The sequence below is a fragment of the Phacochoerus africanus genome, chromosome 1, assembly GCF_016906955.1.
Source record: "Phacochoerus africanus isolate WHEZ1 chromosome 1, ROS_Pafr_v1, whole genome shotgun sequence".
Classification (NCBI taxonomy): Eukaryota; Metazoa; Chordata; class Mammalia; order Artiodactyla; family Suidae; genus Phacochoerus; species Phacochoerus africanus.
This window is the reverse complement of record NC_062544.1, coordinates 159,825,935-159,847,402: the sequence shown is the minus strand read 5'-3', so window position 1 is coordinate 159,847,402 and position 21,468 is coordinate 159,825,935. Positions and strand designations below refer to the sequence as shown.

At 40.1% G+C, this 21,468-nt stretch overlaps 1 protein-coding gene across 4 annotated transcripts in view; it reads left to right on the top strand.

Annotated features, from left to right (window-relative positions):
• Positions 1–21,468, top strand: part of PIK3CB (phosphatidylinositol-4,5-bisphosphate 3-kinase catalytic subunit beta) — a 178,604-nt gene that overhangs the window by 26,059 nt on the left and 131,077 nt on the right. For 3 of the 4 annotated variants that reach the window (XM_047783354.1, XM_047783345.1, XM_047783327.1), the window contains exons 1-2: positions 8,622–8,639; positions 13,654–13,759. The exons of the other annotated variant lie outside the window; for it this stretch is intronic. The gene's annotated coding sequence lies outside the window, so the exon portion shown is untranslated. Of the gene's footprint in view, positions 1–8,621; positions 8,640–13,653; positions 13,760–21,468 lie in introns of those variants that run through there. 4 annotated transcript variants of the gene reach the window in all.

The window sequence follows — 21,468 nt, the reverse complement described above, 5'->3', positions numbered from 1 at the left end:
GAGGATCTTGGCATTTTAGAGCTTTATTTTACAGTTGAGAGTAGAGACCTAGAGAAATACGCTCTCAGCTCTAGGGTGTGCAGGCTGCAGTGGCTTCCCTATGGCCAAAGGCTCCTTTAGCTCTGCATTGAATTTACCCTTCCCACCTGAGAATTGTTCCAAGAGCTTTTCTCCTGGTGTCCTTAGTGTGATATCCCTGCCTAATCCCATCCTAGGCCTTATTTCAAAAAGATTCCTTTTTTCTAGGCCACAAGTACTTCTTCAGATTTCTTTTCTTTCTTTCTTTCTTTCTTTCTTTCTTTCGTGTTGCTTTCTTTTCTTTCGTTTCTTTCTTTTCTTTCTGTCTTAGTTCTTTCTTTCCGACTCATTTTCCTTCCTTCCTTCCTTCCTTCCTTGTCCTGTCCTTTCCTTCCTTCCTTCCTTCCTTCCTTCCTTCCTTCCTTCCTTTCTTTCCTTTCTTTCTTCCTTTCTTTCCTTTCTTTCTTTTCTTTCTTTCTCTTTTGTCTTCCACAGGCACCTGCAGCATATGGAAGTTCCCAGGCTGGGGTCGAATCGGAGCCACAGCTGCTGATCTACATCACACCACAGCAACACAGGATCCGAGCTGTGTATGAGACCTACACCACAGTTCACGGCAAAGCTGGATCCTCAACCCACTGAGTGAGGCCAGGGATCGAACCCATATCCTCATAGATACTAGTCAGGCTCTTTACCACTGAGCCACAGTGGGAACTTCCAGACATCCAACTAAACCTTAGGGATAGTTGTGGAACATCAAGGTAATGGGCTAGGTGTGAGTGAGAGAGACAAATGTTTCTGATCTTCAGTAAGGTTCTGATATTGCTTAATTGGATTGGGAGGGTAAGGTTCATTCATAGAATTTTAAGGAAGCATTGATTTGAAAAACAATGCAAATAAAGACAGGAAAATATATTTTTTTGTATTCTAATTTGGTTGACAAAATTTCAAGAAATTCATAAGCTGAGAATACCTGTTTCGTCCTTAGTCATCTGTTATTGGCATTCTCCCTACCTTGAAACCAACCCTGCCCTCCTCCACTTTTTTTTTAAACAGAGGTTTAATTGTCTTGTTGCAGAAGTGACACTTGTATTTAGTCAGAAGACTGAACCAGTGGGTGTTTGTTTACCGTCTAAGATGCTTTTTAGGATGTTCTTTCCTTGTTCCCTCGGGGCTGAACTTTGAAAAAGTTCTAATCTAGTATGGTTTTGCCAGGTCTGAATGTATCCTTTATACTACTTCTGGCATTGCTATTAATTTATAATAAAATTTTTCTTTTATACATTTCTGTTAGCTAAGGAGTTGGCCATGGGAAAATCTGCTTCATTCACATATATTTTTATATATTAGAGTGTGTGAAAATTTTCCGATATTTACCATTTATTCATGGAATGTTTATTGAGAGGATATATGCTCCATGCTATATGAGGCACTGGATGCAAAGTCGAAGATGGCGCATGGTTTGAAGGAACTTTATATGAGAGACAAGTGAGCAGATAATTTTGATACTATGTGGTAAGTGTAAATGATAGAGCCTATTCAGAGTAAGAAAGGCACAGAATGGAGCACTGGTTCTCAAAGTACAGTCTGGGGGCTTCTGGAGGTCCCTGAGCTCATTCTTAAGAAATCTGTAATGTCAAAACTATTCTCATAACTTAAGATGTTTTTTCCTTTTTCCTTTTTTTTTTTTCCTTGCTTCGCTTATGAATTACAGTAGTTTTCCAGAGGCAATATAACTTGTGCTATCACAATAGATTGCATTCAAAGTAGAGGTGAATATCTAGCTGTCTTTTATTTAAGGCAAATATTAAGGAGATTTACAGAAATGTAAAATTGTGTCACTCTTCTCACTAAAAGTTTTGAAAAATATGTTTTTTATTTTTTAAATTTAATGTTTTTTTAAATTTTTAAAAATTTTGGCTGTGCCCGTGGCATGTGGAAGTTCTTTAATAGGTTTACTACTTTTTACATGAATACATTTTTTAAATTCTCAGTTTTAATTTCAAATTCAGCAAAGTTGATAGATGTAACCTACACAGACAAGAGCTTTTGACCCCTCAGTAATTTTTTTTTTTTTTTTGAGTCTGCAGTAATTTTTAAGAGTGTTAGGGGAAGCTGAAACCAAAATGTCTGAGAACCGCTGGAATCAAAATTTCTTAACTGGTCTTCAGAGGAGAGGTAGGCAGGTAATGTTCCTGTGAGAGATGATAGTAGGGCTTAGTCTCAAGTGTTTAAAAAAATTACCAAGAGTTCCCGTTGTGGCACAGAGGAAACGAATCCGACTAGGAACCATGAGGTTGCAGGTTCGATCCCTGGCCTCACTCAGTGGGTTAAGAATCTGGCGTTGCTGTGAGCTGTGGTGTAGGTCACAGACACAGCTTGGATCTGGCGTTGCTGTGGCTCTGGCGTAGGCTGGCAGCAACAGCTCCGATTGGACTCCTAGCCTGGGAACCTCCATATGCTACAGGTGCGGCCCTATAAAGACAAATAAATAAATAAATAATTACCAGCCAGGAGTTCCCGTCATGGCGCAGTGGAAATGAACCTGACTAGGAAACATGAGATTTCGGGTTCCATCCTTGACCTTGCTCAGTGGGTTGAGGATCCATTGTTGCCATGAGCTGTGGTGTAGGTCGCAGACACGACTTGGATCTGGTGTTGCTATAGCTGTGGCGTAGGCTGGCAGCTACAGCTCCGATTAGACCCCTAGCCTGGGAACCTCCATATGCCACGGGTGGGGCCCTAAAAAGCAAAAAAAAAAAAAAAAAAAAGCCAACTACTAGCTGTAATGTAAAGTGGGAGGGCACTTCAGAAGATAGATAGGAAGAGGTAGATCGCCAGCCTTGTATGCCAGCCTGAGAAGTTTGTTCCTATTCCTATAGTCAGAAATAATAGTTTCTAAAATGTGTTAATTTCTAACCTCACATATGAAGTACTTTTGGAAACTATTTTACTATATGTATTTTTTTTACTTTTTATTTTATTTTATTTTGGCTCTGCTCACAGCGTATGGAAATTCCTGGGCCAGGGATTGAACTCAAGCCACAGCAGTGACCCAAGCTGCTGCAGTGACTATGCCAGATCCGTAACCCATTGAGCTTTAAGGGAACTACTGTATTTTTAAATATAGGGAGGTTAGAAGATTGTGTTTTTGATCTTGTGTGATTTGCTAAATTGGCTATCAGCATTTTGTATATCAAAAGTGTTCTTTGCTTACACTTTTATTTAGCACTGACACATATGAATAATCTGTGACTTCAAATCCTCATACTACCTTAAAAAAGTTATTGTATTTCCTGTAAAATGTAGGTTTCAAGTAACCATTTGTCACTGGTACCAAAATCTTGTAAATTGTTAGGGGTTTTTTGTTTTTGTTTTTTCCCTTTAGGTCCACACCTGTGGCATAGTGAGTTTCCCAGGCTAGGCATCAAATTGGAGTTGTAGCTGTCAGCTTATGCCACAGCCACAGCAAATCCAAACCGTGTCTGCAACTTAACACTGCAGCTCACAGCAAGGCTGGTTTCTTAACCCACTGAGCCATGCCAGAGATTGAACCCGATTCTTCATGGATACTAGTTGGGTTCTTAACACCCTGAGCCACAATGGGAATGCCTCTTGTAAATTGTTTTTAATATGCCACTTATGATTATAAGCTAATACTGACAGACCATCTGAATTCAAAGCCTAACATTAAAAAAAAAGGCTAGTAAGAAAATATTAGCAAAGCATATAGCTGATTAGTAATATGTATAATATATATAATGTATAATATATGATAATATAAAGAACATTTACAGCTCAATAATGAAAATTGGAATAATCCAGTTTAAAAACTGGCAAAGAAATAGTTTGAATAAACATTTTTCCAAGGAAGATGTACAAATGGCTAGTAAGCACATAAACAGTTGCTCAACATTATTAGTCATTAGGGAAATGCAAATCAAAACCATTACTAGTATGGCTGTGATTAAAAGATGGACAGTAACAAATATTGCATGTGGCATTGGCATCCTCATACATTGCTGGTTGGATTGTAAAGTAGTGCAGCCACTTTGCAAAAGCAGTTTGTCAGTTCTTTAGAAAGTTAAACAGAATTACCATATGACACAGCACTTCCATTGCTAGGTTTATACCCAAGAGAACTGAAACACATGTTCATACAAAAACTTGTGCATGAGTGTTCAAAGCAGTATTATTCATTATAGTGCCAAAGTGGAAGTGACCCAAATTTCCACAGCTAATGAATGGATAAACAAAGTGCATTTTATCCCTACAGTGGAATGGTATCTAGTCTTAAAAAAGGAATGCAATTCTTTGACATGCTGCCGCATGGATGTACCTTGAAAACATGCTGAGTGAAAGACACCAATCACAGAAGGCTGTGTATTGTATGATTTCATTTATATAAAATGTCCAGAACAGGCAGTTTCGTGGAGAAGTACTTGAAACAATTTCAAACCTAATAGAAAAGTTTTAAAATTAATAGAGTTAAAGTTATATGAATTAAATGCTATTCTCAAGACTTTTTGTATTTACCTTTGGAAGAAACAAACTTGTAAACAATAAATGAGAATTGCAAGTACTAATAAGTATTATGAGGATAGTAAAGTGGTAGAGAATGAATCAGGTTGCAATCTGAATGGTGATGGTACACAGGAAATCCCCTAGAAGAGGTAACTTTTGAATTGAGCAATGGATGTTAAAAGGTGGCATATGACCTGGGGCAGAACACTCTAAACTGAAAGAATAGTGACTACGTGAGTTCTAAGTTAGGAACAAAATAAGTTTATGAACAGAAAGCAAATCATTATGACTAGGAGGAAGTAGTAAATGAGGAAAAGTGAAAGGTGAGGTAAGAGGTAGACAGATACCAGATCATAAAGGGTCTTTGTAGGTCAGGGTTGCAAGTGAAGTAGGGTTATAAGGGTTTTGTTTGTTTTTTTAGGGCCGCACCCGCAGCATATAAAGTTCTCAGGCTAGGGATTGTTGGAGTTGCAGCTGCTAGCCTATGCCACAGCTATAGCAACATGGAATCCAAGCCGAGTCTGTGACACACACCACAGCTCACAGCAACACTGGATCTTTCACCCACTGAAAGAGGCCAAATATCGAACCCGCATCCCCATGGAGCCTGATTGGGTTCATCAACCGCTGAGCCACGAAGGGAACTCCCTACAGTGGGTTTTAAGCAAGGATTTGGAGTAATCTGATTTATTCTCTCTGAGGTATATTCTGGTTGCTCTGACACACATGAACTGTGGGGCAGCCAGAGTGAAGGCAGAGAGACCGGTTAGGAAGGTATTGCAGTAGAACAGCCAAGAAATTCTGATGATGCCTTACACTGAGGCTGTGTCATGGACAGTGGGAATGGTAGATGAGTTTGGTATGTTTTGGGGGTAGAGCCAGGTTTTTTTTTTTTTTTTGTCCGTCTTTGTTTTTGTCTGAGATGTTAAGGGGGAGCATAACAAGATGATATCAGTATTTACATTGCAGCATTGTAAAAATATTGGAAACTAAATACCCATAAACTGTGGTATATCTGCACAATGGAGTACAGTGCAGATGTAAAAAAAGGATGAGAAAGATCTCCATGAAATGATAGAAAGTAATTTCCAGGACATACTCTTAATAAAAATGCAGAATGCAAAAGAATAACTATAGTATGCTCTTATGTTAAGTAGGATGTACTGAAGAAGTATCCTTGGGTTTGCTTTTCTCCTTGTTTCCTAGTTTTTACTTGTATTTGATAAAACTTGAAAACCCATCCTGAATTGGAAACACCTGGGTGTATGTGACTAGTTGATTATTCTGTTCTCTGATTCCTTTTTCTCAGGCCATTTGAGACAGCCCATGTGGGAATGCCTGTATAAGTTAGTGTTTGAGATACTGAGGAATGCTTTGTCCCTAAGACCATATCTACCTCATTATAAAATGTTGTTTTTTTGATAATGTTATATTTATCATTATATCTTGCAATTCCTTTAAAACAAAAAAAATGAACAAAATGTCATAAAAATTTAGCACTCTAACATCAGTTTTTTTTCTTTATTATCTTTTTTTTTTCTTGTCTTTTCTAGGGCCATACCCATGGCATATGGAAGTTCCCAGGCTAGGGGTCTAATCGAAGCTACAGCTGCCAGTCTATGCCAGAGCCACAGCAACGCCAGATCCAAGCCTCATCTGCGACCTACACCACAGCTCACGGCAGTGCCAGATCCTTAACCCACTGAGCAAGGGCAGGGATCAAACCCATAACCTCATGGTTCCTAGTCGGATTTGTTAACCACTGAACCACAACAGGAACTCCTTTATTATCTTTTAAAAGACATACTGGAGTTCCCATCGTGGTGCAGTGGTTAACAAATCCGACTAGGAACCATGAGGTTGTGGGTTTGATCCCTGGCCTCGCTCAGTGGGTTAAGGATCCTGCGTTGCTGTGAGCTGTGGTGTAGGTCGCAGACGCGGCTAGGATCCCGCGTTACTGTGGCTCTGGCGTAGGCCGGCGGCTACAGCTCCGATTTGACCCTTAGCCTGGGAACCTCCATATGCCGCGGGAGCGGCCCAAGGAATGGCAAAAAAGACAAAAAAAAAAGACATACTTTTCATAGTTTTATGTAACACTTCTGAAGTGATTGAGATATTTTCTTAGTATTTTCAGTTGTTTATGTGTATAAAAGCTTTACATCTAAGATACTGATATAGTAAGGAAAAGTATTGTTATTGGACTTGTTTCCTTAATAACAGGCACTGAATTAAGTAAAATGCCTGTTGGGTTAAGCAGAATATAAGTGGGATTTTAGCTACATGTGTATGTTCTTTAATTCATTCAGTGAATATTTTTGATTACCTGCCATAATCAGAAGCATTTTGCTGGTACTTGGGTTGTAAGTATGAATATGACTCTCCTTGTTCTGAGGGATCCATAGTCTTTCAGGGGAGACAAGCAAACTAATATTTGTAATGCACTATAGTAAGTGAGATACATACAAGTCATAGCAGGTTCCCAGTGAGTTTTTGGAGATCAGGAGGGGTTCTAGAGAAAATTTTACCTGATCTGGTGCCTGGTGCAGGTGCATAGGAGCTGGTCTGATGGACAGGGTGCTGGAATGAGCAGCATCTGCAAGGCACCAGAGGTTCACACCCCAGACTCTCATACTTAGTCTTCGTATTACCGGAATTTAGTCAAATAATGTTTTGCATTTTAGGTAAATGAGAGATGGATGATATGAGATATGATACAATTCACTATGGAGGACAGTTCAGGATACAGGTTATCTCACCATTTTAGTTTCAGGAGGAGATTTGGGTTGCGAACTCTAGTTCCCTTTTTTTTTTTTTTTTTTTTTTTGCTTTTTAGGGTCGCAGGTGCAGCACATGGAAGTTCCCAGGGAGCAACACAGGACCTGCGACTCAGCACCACAGCTCACGGCAATGCCTGATACCCAACCCACCCAGCAGGGCCAGTGATTGAACACCCATCCTCATGGTTACTGTCTGGTTCGCTATTGCTGGGCCATGACAGGAACTCCTATACAGTGTGTGTTTATAATTTTTTTGGTTTTTTTGCCACACTTGTGGCATATGGAAGTTCCTGAGTCAGAGACCAAATGTGAGCTGCAGCTGCAATTGCCACAGTTGCAGCAACAGTGGATCCTTAACCCACTGTGCCATAGCAGGAACTCCCTTTTTAGCTTTTTTTTTTTTTTTTTTTTCTTTCTTTTTTTTAGGGCTGCACTCGGGCATATGGAGGTTCCCAGGCTAGGGGTCCATTTGGAGCTACAGCTGTCAGTCAGCCTACACCAGATCCAAGTTGAGTCTGTGACCTATACCACAGCTCACACCAACACTGGATCCTTAACCCACTGAGTGAGGCCCGGAATCGAACTGCAACCTCATGGTTCCTAGTTGGATTCGTTTCTGCTGTGCCAAGACAGGAACTCCTGTAGCTTATTTTATATGTAGTAGTTTGTACCTCTTGATCCCCTACCCTTATCATTGCTCTCCCCCGCCCCCCCCACTTACTGGTGACCACAGTTTGTTTTCTATATCTGTGAGTCTGTTTCTTTTTTGTTATATTGGAATTTAGATGGTTTTGCTTGCTTATTTATAGGTAGAGGTTGGGAGATTGAAATCATTGTTACTTAAAGAGAATAGTTTAGCCAATTCATATGTAAATTGCATAATTATAAAGTATAGTTTTTTGTTTTGTTTAGTTTTTGGGCACATCCACGGCATGTGGAAGTTCTCAGGCCAGAGATTGAACCAGCACCACAGCAGCGACCCAAGCTGCTGCAGTGAAAACGTTGGATCTTTAACCTGATGTGCCACAAGAGAACTCCTTGGCATTGTATTTGTTTGATTTTGTTTTTGTAGAAGACTACTTTTACTTGAACAGGGACCAGAGACAGAATCTGTGTGGGGGTTTTGGTTTCATCTTGTGCCATTCTCAGTGCTTGGATGATCTTTGGAAATCCCCCCTCCCCTCACATCCATTTAAAGTTTAATGGATATTTATCCAGAACATTTTTCTTCTAGTAAATTCTGTTTTCTTTCTTTTCACAGTGAAGTTGTGAGTGGATCTTCATGTTGAAGATTATTAACAACTTTGCTTTTACCTAAAGGTATTACTAAGAACTTTAAGAATAAATTTTATTGAATTCTGTGTTTGAAGAAATCAGAATAATTTTAACTGTTCCAGAAGAGTAAGCAGTATACTTACATTCATTATTAACCTATATTGTGTCAAATTGGTTATTTTTTGTTTTCCTTTTCTCTTTTAAATAGGCATTATTTTTTTTAGAGCAGTTTTAGGTTTACTTCAACAGAAAGCACATAGAATTACCATATACTCCAGCCCGCCACACAAAGCCTACCCCACTGTCAACATCCTGCACCAGCAAAATTGGTTATTTTTGAGTTGGCTAATTTCGTTTGGGAAAGTAAGCAGTTTGATATATTTTAACATCTTTCTAAAATTTGTTTTATAACATCCTTTCACTTTAAATATTTAAATATTTGTTTTTTTAATCCCTTTACTTTAAAAAGCATGTTATTGACCTTATTTCAAAAGCAAAGAAACCAGGAGTTCCCGTCGTGACGTAGTGGTTAACGATCCGACTAGGAACCATGAGGTTACGGGTTCGATCCCTGGCCTTGCTCAGTGAGTTAAGGATCTGGCGTTGCCGTGAGCTGTGGTGTGGATTGCAGATGTGGCTCGGATCCCGTGTGCCTGTGGCTGTGGTGTAGGCCGGTGGCTACAGCTCCAATTCAACCCCTAACCTGGGAACCTCCATATGCTGCAGGAGCGGCCCTAGAAAAGGCAAAAAAAGAAAAGCAAAGAAACCAAGACTGGAATTAAATTACTAATCAAGTTTTATTTATTTTTTAATTAAAAAAATTTTATTATAGTCGTTTTACAATGTTCTGTCAGTTTCTGCAAAGTGACCCAGTTATACATATTTATACATTCTTTTTCTTACGTTATCATCCATCATAAGTGATTAGATATAGTCCCCTGTGCTACACAGCAGGATCTCATTGCTTATCCACTCCAAATGCAATAGTTTGTGTCTGCTAACCCCAGACTCCCAGTGCATCCCACTACCTCCCCCTCACCAACCACAAGTCAGTCAGTTCTCCTGGTCCATGAGTTTGTTTCTGTTCTGTGGATAGGTTCATTTGTGCCATATATTAGGTTCCAGTTATAAGTGATAATATATTGTATTTGTCTTTCTTTTTCTGACTCACTTCACTTAGTATGAGTGTCTCTAGTTCCATCCATATTGCTGCAAATTGCATTATTTTGTTTCTTTTTTTGTCTGAGCAGTATTCCTTTGTGTATATGTACCACATCTTCTTAATCCAATCATCTGTTGATGGACATTTAAGTTGTTTCCATGACTTGGCTGTTGTGAATAGTGCTGCATTGATAAGGTGCATGTATCTTTTTGAATGAAAGTTTTGTCTGGAAATATGCCCAGGAGCGGGATTGCTGGATCGTATGGTAGTTTTATATTTAGTTTTCTTTCTTTTCTTTCTTTCTTTCTTTTTTCTTTTTGCTTTTTAGGGCCACTCTTTGGACATATGGAGGTTCCCAGGCTAGGGGTCAAATCGGAGTTGTAGCTGTCAACCTACAATATGGCCACAGCAACACCAGATCTGACTTGAGTCTGTGACCTACATCACAGCTCATGGCAATGTCAGATCCTTAACCCAGTGAGAAAGGCCAGGAATTGAACCTGTGTCCTCTTGGATACTAGTTTGGTTTGTTACTGCTGAGCCACTACAAAACTCCTTTTTCTCCCTTCTTTTAAGTATAAATTGTTCTAACCAGATATTTGAAATTTTTTATTAAAACTTCTTACTTGGAATATTAATGACAAATGTAAATAATTCCATACTTGACGTGTGGCACAAGTTCCAATCCAGTTTGAGTGGCCTTGCCCAGAAATGAATTAAGTGATGTTAGCTTGCATGCTACTATCATAAAGCTCATGAAATTTTGTAAAATGTTATTTGTGAAGAATGGGACATAATGGTTGAGAGGAGAAGGATGTGAGCTCACTGACCCTTGGAAAGCACCTGTGAATTAGAGCTCAAATGAAAATGCAAAGCCTTAAAACTTTATGAAGGCCATAGGATTTTATCATTGAGCCAGAAAATTTGACTGTTTTTGACTACATTAAAAACAGTTGAGGAGTTCCCGTCGTGGCGCAGCGGTTAACGAATCCGACTAGGAACCATGAGGTTGCAGGTTTGATCCCTGGCCTTGCTCAGTGGGTTAAGGATCCCGAGTTGCTGTGGCTGTGGTGTAGGCCGGTGGCTACAGGTCTGATTAGACCCCTAGCCTGGGAACCTCCATATGCGACAGGTGTGGCCCTAGAAAAGGCAAAAAAAAACCCCAAAAAAACAACAACAAAAGAAACAGTTGACTGTTTTTGACTACATTAAAATTAACGTCCATCTAAAGTTACCATAAAGACAATGAAAAAGTAAACCATAAATCTGGGGGGAAATTGTAGTATATGTCATAGAGCATTAGTGTCCTGAATAGGCCTGCCTTCATAGATATACAATATGTGCAAATCACACAGGCCCTACACTTTAAGGCTAAGCTATCACTGTCTTAAAATTCTTAATTTCTGAATAAGTAGCCCTGCTTTTTTTAATTTTGCACTGAGCACTGCAAATTATGTAGCCAGTCCTGGTTCTGAATGTACAGACATATTAGTAAGAAAAAGATAACTCAGTAAAAATAGCTCAAAATTGTTTTTTATTTTTATTTTTTTATTTTTAATTTTTGTCTTTTTGCCATTTCTTGGGCTGCTCCTGCGGCATATGGAGGTTCCCAGGCTAGGGGTCTAATTGGAACTATAGCTGCCAGCCTACGCCAGAGCCACAGCAACGTGGGATCCGAGCTGCATCTGCGACCTACACCACAGTTCACGGCAACGCCAGATCCTTAACCCACTGAGCAAGGGCAGGGACCAAACCCGCAACCTCATGGTTCCTAGTGGGATTCGTTAACCACTGAGCCACGACGGGAACTCCTCAAAACTGTTAATGAACAGAGGAACAGAGAAAGGAATGTAGATAGTTAATAAACTTATGAAAAGATCTTCAACCTAATCAAGTACAAACTGAAATCATAGTGCCGTTTTATATGTTCTCTATTGCCACAAATTAAGAAATCTGACTTTACCAGGTATTGGAGAAGATGTGTTATCTGTCAATAATCACTAAAGTGATTCAATAGGAAGACAATTTGGCTCACCCTCACTTCCCCCAATTTGGCATTTTTTGTCAACTTGGGAATTTGGATGTCTTGTGACCTGCCAGTTTATCCACTTCTAGGTTGGTAGCATACCCTAACGAAATTTTTCTAGAGACTTGTATGATAATGTTGATAAAAGCAAAAAACCATACCACCCAAGCGTTTGTCAACAGAATAGATTAATACTTTGTGTCATATTTATATAAAGAAATGCTGTATAGACCAATGAAAATGTAACACAGATACCGCTTAGGAAAATATTGAGTGAAAAAATTCAAGTCCCTGAAGACTCCATTCAGCCTACCAATTTATCATGTGAAGAAGGGAGCAGGGGACACAGACCTAAACAAAATATTGTTCAGGGTCATGTGTGGCAAAGTTCTGCTTTAAAAAGTATTGGAGTTATTCCTGTTGTGGCTCAGTGGGTTATGAACCTGACTAGTATCCATGAGGATGCAGGTTCAATCCCTGGTCTCTCTCAGTGGGTTAAGGATCCAGTGCAGGTGCAGATGTGGCTTATATCTGGCATGGCTGTGGCTGTGGCGTAGGTTGGGAGGTGCAGCTCTGACCCCTAGCCTGAGAACTTCCATATGCTGCAGGTACGGCCCTAAAAAGCTAAAAAAAAGTCATGGAATAATAAATATTTAAGATAAAGATTGGGGAATTATCTTGTGGTGCAGCATGTTAAGGACCTAGCATTGTCACTGCAGGGACTCAGGTTGCTGTTTTGGGGCAGGTTTGATCCCTGGTTTGGGAACTTTTCATGCTGTGGGTGTCCCACCCACACCCCGCAAAAAAGCGGGTCAGGGTAAAGGTTGGGAGGAGAGGAGCACGTAGATAATGTCATGGGTATTCACATATGGTATGGCGATTTACAATTTACAGTGTAAATCTTTCTTTCTTTTTTTTTTTGTCTTTTTTAGGGCCACACCCACAGCATATGGAGGTTCCCAGGCTAGGGGTTGAATTGCAGCTGCAGCTGCCAGCCTACACCACAGCCACAGCAATACCAGATCTGCTGCATCTGTGACCCACAGCACAGCTCACGACAATGCTGGATCCTCAACCCACTGAGCGAGGCCAGGGATCGAACCCACAACCTCATGGTTCCTAGTCAGGTTCATTTCCACTGCGCCACGATGGGAACTCCATACAGTGTAAATCTTATGCTTGTTTATATGCATTTTTCCATGTATTTTGTGTGTGCCAAATATTACACTAAAGAAAAGGGGAAAAATAAAATAAGCTACTCATGGTTAGGAGCTTGTAATGTAGGTGGAGCAATAGATTGAGAAGTAGAGGATTTCTCGTTGTGCCTCATTGGTTAACAATCCGACTCGGAACCATGGGGTTGCGGGTTTGATCCCTGCCCTTGCTCAGTGGGTTAAGGATCCGGCGTTCGGTGAACTGTGGTGTAGGTTGCACACGAGGCTCGGATCCCGAATTGCTGTGGCCCTGGTGTGGGCCAGCGGCTACAGCTCTGATTAGACCCCTAGCCTGTGAATCTCCATATGCCACGAGAGTGGCCCTAGAAATGGCAAAAGAAAAAAAGAAAAAGAAAAAAAGAAGAAAAGAAATAGATTGAGAAGTAGAAAACTAGCATATTATAGAAAAGCAATTTCAAGAAAGAGGTGGTAGGAGTAACCATTGTGACTCAGTTATAAACCCGACTAGTATCCATGAGGATGAGGGTTTGACCCCTGGACTCCCTCAGTGGGTTAAGGTGATTTTAATATCATGGTTCATATGTTCCCCATATGTAAAAATACAGAGTTATAAGCATTATGTCATATAAGTAATGAAGTTATTTTAAATTTGTTCATTTAGGTGTTAATACTTTTTATCTTCACCCTTTTTTGTAGTGTGTCTTCTAACCTGAAAAAAATCTTCCATGAAACCTTCACTTTTAAAAAATAAGTGATGCCATTTGTTTTCCTAAAAAACTAAAATGGGGGCTTTCATTTCAAGGTAAGTATCCAATTTTGTATCTTTACTTATGCTAGCAGATGTTAAATATTGAAGGAAGATGTGACTATTGTTAGATTCTAAATTTTTTAGTTAATCTGGGCTGGAGATGGGGAGGAAATTCTAGGCCTTATTTTAAGATAGTCTGGATATTTAGGATTATATTTTCCAGATTTAACTCAGCTTCCTGAAGGAGGGAGGAGGAGTCAGTAATGTCTAAAGCTTTTTAGAGAGGTTAATTGAAAAGTGAAAGTTTTTTGGATTTGTCAGTGAGGAGGTTATTGCTGGTCCTTGCAGAGGCCATTTCAGGATGATGTTTGTGGCTGAAAACGAAGCTTGTAATGGAGTAAAGAGTGAAGAAAAGGTGATAAAATGAATAGTTTAGCTTTTAAGTAATTTATTTGTTTGTTTCTTTTGTTTTTTAGGACCGCTCCTGTGGCATATGGAAGTTCCCCAGGCCAGGAACAAATCAGAGCTGCAGCTGCTGGCCTACGCCACAGCCTCAGCAACTCGGGATCCAAGCCGATTCTGCGACCTGCGCCACAGCTCACGGAAACGCCAGATCATTCAGCCATTGAGTGAGGGCAGGGATCGAATCTGCCTGCTCGTGGATATTAGTTGGATTTGTTTCTACTGTGCCACAACGGGAACTCCTTAAGTAATTTATTAAACCAATATATAGTAGTGGATGCAGCAGTCATTTCCCTAAACACGAGAGTTACAGTGTGACACTGTATATCTTGGTTTAATCCTCTTGGAGATCATTTAATACCCAACTTTATTTAAATATGTTTAAATATAATTGTCATATAACACTGTATACTTATTCAACTGTTTTATGCCCTTTTTACTCTTGTCTGCTGGTTTGGGTGATGAATCACATGGTCCACCCTTGTTATACTGTTAACAAGGGTGGACCTTCCCTTCCTGGGGTTATCTTGCCTGTTAGTCTGGGGTGATAGGCAAGTTAGGTGCCTAACGCATTTACTGTGGTAAGTGCTAGTATGTGAAATAATGACTACCTGAATGAGTGCTGGGAGTGGAAGTTGGTGGTCTGAGAGTTAATTTGTCAGGATAGACTTCAAAGGCAGATTTGGCAGGGACTATGGAAAGAAGTTATATATGTGAATTCAAGAGTGGCTAGAAGGGGAGTTCCCGTTGTGGTGCAGCAGAAATGAATCTGGCTAGGAATGGGTTTGATCCCTGGCCTCGCTCAGCGGGTTAAGGATCTGTAGATCCCAGATGTGGCTTGGATCTGGCGTTGCTGTGGCCCTGGTGTAGGCCGGCAGCTGTAGCTTCAATTTGACCTCTAGCCTGGGAACCTTCATATGCCGAGGGTGCGGCTCCAAAAAAGAAGAAAGAAAAAAAAAGTAATGACCATTCTGCTTAGAAACTAGAGGAAGGGAGGAGAAGATGAATCAAGGAGTTTTTTACCCTCCTTCACTGTTGGTGGGAATGTAAGTTGGTACAACCACTATGGAAAACAGTATGGAGGTACCTCAAAAAACTAAATATAGAACTGCCATATGATGCAGCAATCTCACTCCTGGGCATATATCTGGATAAAAGTTTCCTTGAAAAATATACATGCACCCCTGTGCTCATCGCAGCACTATTCTCAATAGCTAAGCCATTAAACAACCTAAATGTCCCTTGGCAGACGAATGGATTAAGATGTGGTACATATACACGGTGGAATACTGCTCAGCTATTAAATGAAAAACTAATGCCATTTGCAGCAACATGAATGGAATTAGAGATTCCCATACTAAGTGAAGTAAGCCAGAAAGAAAAAGACAAACAGTATATGATATCACTTATATGTGGCATCTAAAATATGGCACAGGGTGTTCCTGTTGTGGCAAAGCAGAAATGAATCCAACTAGTATCCGTGAGGATGCGGGTCAATCCCTGGCCTCACTCAGCTTTGCTGTGAGCTGTGGTGTAGATTGAAGATGTGGCTCAGATCCTGTGTTGCTGTGGTTGTGGTGTAGGCTGGCAGCTGTAGCTCCAATTTGACCCCTAGCCTGGGAAATTCCATATGCTGAGGGTGTGACCCTAAATAAAAGCAAAAAAAAAAAAAAAAGTCAATGGCACAGATGATCCTATGTACAAAACAGGAGCAGATCACAGCCAAGGAGAGCAGACCTGTGCTCCCCAGAGGGTTGCAGGAGGGAGTGGAATGGACAGGCAGTTCAGGGATTTTGGATGGAAACTCTTATATTTGGAATGGATCGGCAATGGGGCCCTATTATACAGCACTGCAAACTGTGGGTGATTGGGTTATTTTGCTGTACAACAGAAATTGAAGAGACATTGTAAATCAACTGTAATAAAAATTTATTTAAAAAAGGAGTTTTTAAGCAGAGAAAGAAAACTGTAGAGTTTTTTTAATCCTACTTTTCAAAATAAGGTAGAGATTGAGGTTATCTTCTAGGCAAATAATCAGTGGTGAGGTTGGGATCCTAAAAGAAGAAAACATTTAGAAAAAATGTTGTTGAGTAATTACCAAATTCAAAAAATATTCATTAAACACCTGCTTTTTGCCAAACACTCGTATTGACAAGATCATTGTTTTTGTGGAGCCACTAATTGAAAAATACAAGAAAAATGCCAAATTATAATGTGATGTGAGGAGGATAGTTGATAGAGTGACTGGGCTACTTCTGAGGAGGTGACTTTAAGGTGAGATATGAAAGAGAGGGATTCATTCAGTCTTTTGAAAATAAAACTAGTGTAAAAATCTCAAGGCGGAAAAGAGCTTGATGTGTTTGAGGAATGGAAAGAAATCCAGTGTTCTGAAACAGAGGGGATGAAGAAAATACTGTCATGATGTGAGGCTGAAGAAGTAGGCAGGGCCAGGCCACGTTGGTCCCTATGGCCATGGTGAAGAGCTTAGACTCAAGGAAGTCATTTAAGGAAGATTTTACACAGAAAAGTGTCATAATATGATACATGTTTTAAAGATTCTTGTGGCTGCTTCATCAAAGATGGATTGTAGAAGTAGAGGGGAAACAAGAAGATCAGCTAGGAAACTATTAGAATGACCAGGCCAGAGACCATGGTAGAGAAACTTAATACCATCACCGGGATAGAATAGAAAGGATTTCTGAGCAATTGTTAAGGTTCAGTTTAAGATAAACTATCATGCCATGGTAGGCAGCTTCAGTTAAGCAAGCATAACCTTTAAGATGGAAATGAGGAGTTACTGTTGTGGCGCAGTGGAAATGAATCTGACTAGGAACCATGAGGTTGCTGGTTCGATCCCTGGCCTCGCTTAGTGGGTTGAGGATCTGGCGTTGCCATTAGCTGTGGTGTAAGTCGAAGATGCTGTGGCTCTGGTGTAAGCCGGTGGCTATAGCTCCAGTCAGACCCCCTAGCCTGGAAACTTCCATATGCCGCAGCTGTGGCCCTAAAAAGACAAAAGCGCCCCTCTCCAAAAAAAGATGGAAATGAGAAATTGACATTGGTGGTTAGAGTAACTGGGTATGTAGGCTTGGTAAAAAGTAATGCACAAGGGACTGGAGGCCATGATTATTTCAATACATTGTTCACTAAATAATACATTCACCTACCATCACCACTGTCTATCTCCACAACTTTTTTATTACCCCCATCCCTTGATAACTACTATTCTACTTTTCTATCTCAGTGAATTTGCCTGATCTGGATAGCTCATGTAAGTGGAATCATAATAGTGTTTGCCCTTTCATGGCTGGTTTATTTCACTTAGCGTGATGTCTTAAGGTTCATCTATGTTGTAGCATGTGTCACAATGTCCTTTTTCAGGCTGAATAATACTTTATTATATGTATATACCACATTTTGTTTATCCTCCCATCTATTGAGGGAAACTTGGGTTGTTTCCACCTTTTGGCTGTTGTTAATAATGCTGCTGTGAACATGGGTGTACAAATATCTGTCTGACTCCCTGCTTTTAATTCTTTTTGGTATATATCCAGAAGTAGAATTGCTGGATCATTTGGTAAATCTGTGTAGTATTTTAGGAACTGCCATACTCTTCCACAAGTGTTGCACCGTTTCACATTCCTACGAGTAATATAGAAGGCTTACAATTTCTCCACATCTTTGCCTGGATTTGGTTTATATTGTATCTTCAGTCTTGAGCAGTAGGATTTTTTTTTTTTTTTGGCCATGCTGCGACATGAAGTTCCCAGGGACTGAACCCGAGCCACAGCAATGACCTAATGACTGCAGTGGCAATGCTGGATCTTTAACTCACTACACCACAAGAGAAGTCCTGAGGAGTAGGATGATTTAAGTGTATTCTTTCCTTAAAAGAATGTTTATTGTAGATTGTTTTCTAGTAGTTTTTTTTTTCCCCCTTTTGTCTTTTTAGGGTTACACCCTTGGCATATGGAAGTTCCCAGACTAGGTGTCTAATTGGAGCTACAGCTACCGGCCTACACCACAGCCACAGCAACACCAGATCCGAGCCGCGTCTGCGACCTACACCTATACCACAGCTCATGGCAGCACCCGATCCTCAGCCCACTGAACGAAGCCAGGGATGGAACCTGAAACCTCATGGTTCCTAATCAGATTTGTTTCTGCTGCACCACGACAGGGACTCCTTCTGGTAGTTTTAGAAATAACACAAATTCTCATGCTCTGCTATAAGGTCAGAACTGGTAAAGAATGTTGTCTCCTAGTTAAATTTCAGTGAGAGATCCTCACAACCTTGAAAAGAATGTGTTGCCAAAAATTTATGTCTCTGTAACTTGGCTGTGGATGTCTAATGTACTCAGTACTTCCAGTACTTGGCTTAGGAGAAAGCTGTGTGTTTTCATTGCTGTGCATAACTGTTATCTCCTGGAGTTGGAGAGGTGATTGAGTTAGACTGCCTTTTTTCCCCAAAAGATACACTTGGAAATTGGAAATTTATAAGGAGTTGGACAGATTGTCATCTTGCTGTTGACTGACGTATTGTCCAAGTAACAGGTAAAGCCATCCCTTTATCAGATGGATAATAGACCAGTAAAAGTTGTTAAGGGGGAGGATGCTGATGGGATTACAGCTCCTGTAGAAAGGTTTTTGAAGCTTTGTACCTTATTTGCAATTGCCATTAAGATTTGGAAATTTTGAAATAGATCATATTCATTGGCTTCAATATTATAATTAATTGGGCTTTTCCTTGCTAAGTCACATGTTTCAATTTGAAAAAGTTTACTTTAGAAGCTTCTCGGAGTTCCTGCTGTGGCACAATGGGTTAAGGATCCAGTGTTGCCACAGATGTGGCATGGGTTGCTACAGCTAGGATTCAGCTCCTGCGCTGGTAACTTTCATATGCTGTGGGTGCGGCCAAAGAAAAAAAAGAAAAAAAAGAAAAAAAAAAGAAGCTTCTTATCGTGTATGAACATTATGAATAAACTGAGTGGCTTAAACTTGTCTTCCAGTTTTCACTAGTTCCTCTTTCTCCAGTTTTTTGTCTTCACTTTGGGATTCTTTTCTTTAATAAGCCCTGAATGTTTATGCATTAGAAAAATATTCATAAAGATGATATTGTTGAGTGCCTGCTGTTTCTGGTCCTTTGATAACATGCTTTTTGCTTTTACTCAGAAAATAACTGTGGTTAGATTGTCATATAGACAGTAAGGATATTGTGAAAGAAATCCTGGCTATCTGTGTAGCATGACCTTTCAAAACTGTTTTCTTTGCTGCAAGTGTCTCACTAAGCCTTTTGACTGCCACATGACAGAGGAAGTAGTATATAAAAGGCAGTGTAAATGGCTGCCTTGTTGATTTCAATACAGTTTTCCAATATAAGAGCTTCTAAACAGTTACATATGTTATTAAATATCATGTTTTGTTTATGTGGAGGATGAGCTGGTTTTATGGACTATACATAGTGCAGTTTAAGTGTAATTTTTAAAATAAAACGGTAAAAATTGAAATATAAAATCATCTATGTTACTTCGAAGAAGGATCTAAATTTTTTATTCAGAGTTTTAAGAATTATTAATGAATGGAGATTATCATATTCAGAGTTTTAAGAATTATTAATGAATGGAGATTATCATATTCAGAGTTTTAAGAATTATTAATGAATGGAGATTATCATATTCGGAGTTTTAAGAATTATTAATGAATGGAGATTATTATATACAGCTGATGACTACAGATCTACTGTTTTTGTGGGCAAAGGTTTTTTTTTTTTTTTTTTTTGTCTTTCTGCTATTTCTTGGGCTGCTCCTGCGGCATATGGAGGTTCCCATGCTAGGGGTCGAATCGGAGCTGTAGCCTCCGGCCTACGCCAGAGCCACAGCAACGCAGGATCCGAGCCGCGTCTGCAACCTACACCACAGCTCACGGCAACGCCGGATCGTTAACCCACTGAGCAAGGGCAGGGACCGAACCCGCAAGCTCATGGTTCCTAGTTGGATTCGTTAACCACTGCGCCACGACGGGAACTCCTAGGCAAAGGTTTTAAAGCAACTCTGGAATTGTCTTTCTGTTGTTCCTGAGCAGCCAAGAGATTGTCTTTAAAGCTAGGAAGGATTGGGACTCAGCAGTTAACAAACTCGACTAGGATCCATGAGGATACGGATTTGATCCCTGGCCTCAATCAGTGGGTTTAGGATCCAGGTTGCCATGAGCTGTGTTGTAGGACGAAGACGTGGCTGGGATTCATGTTGCTGTGGCATAGGCCATAGCTGTAGCTCCAACTTGACCCCTAGCCTGGGAACCTCCATATGCCGCAGGTGTGGCCCTAAAAAGCAAAAAAAAAAAAAAAAAAAAGCTGTGAAGGAGGTCTAGGGAACATAAGGAAGCACCAGCCTGATTTTAAACTTTAATCTTATTTTCCACTAGTAGCTTAGCTTTGTAATGTAAGAGTTTATTTATTTATTCACTTTATTTCATTCAGTAAATAGTTTCTGAGGTCCTGTAGCAGGCACTGTGCAGGACCTCAACGATGAAAGCCTTTCCCTGTCATTCAGGAACTATCTAGATTTCAGCAAGGCTGGCAGGGATAGAGTTTAGCAGGATCACAACTCCTTGCTCTAGATGCTAATGTCCTTCCCCCCTAGAATCTAGAGGTAAAGACAAAGATTATAAGGAGAAGTGGTAGGGGCGTGAGGATGGTCAGGATTCTTAGGTGGAAGTCATGTTGGAGGAGAAGCAGCTGTGGGTGATAGGAAAACTCTAGCACTTGGGCTTGATTGTCTCCAACACTTAGGTCACAGGCACAGTAAAGTGGGAATGGGTTCCCTTCAGTTGGATTCTCTGTGCCATGTGCTGTGAAGGGGCTTTCTATGTGTTATTGCATTTTAAAAAGTGTGAAATTGAGCATCTATACAGAAGAGCACCTGAGAACTTAAATTTATAATTTAAAGAATGATAAAAAATGAGCAACTGCACAATAACCAGACCAGTCATGTGTCCCTTCCTCTATTGTGTCTCCCTTCTTCTCTCTGAGCTACACTTTGCTGAATTTTTTGTTATTTTCTTGCTTTTCTTTCTGACTTTACCATCTATGTTTGTATCTCTGAACAGTATTTGACTTTTTTTTGCCGCACCCCACCTGCGGCATGTGGAAGTTCCTGGGCCAGGGATCGAACCGATGCAGCAGTTGTGACTTGCACCATAGGTATGGCAACACTGAATCCTTAACCCTTTGCACCACATAGGAACTTTCTTGACTTTTTATTGATGTATAAGTAAATGGAATCATATTGTGCATATTCTTTTTT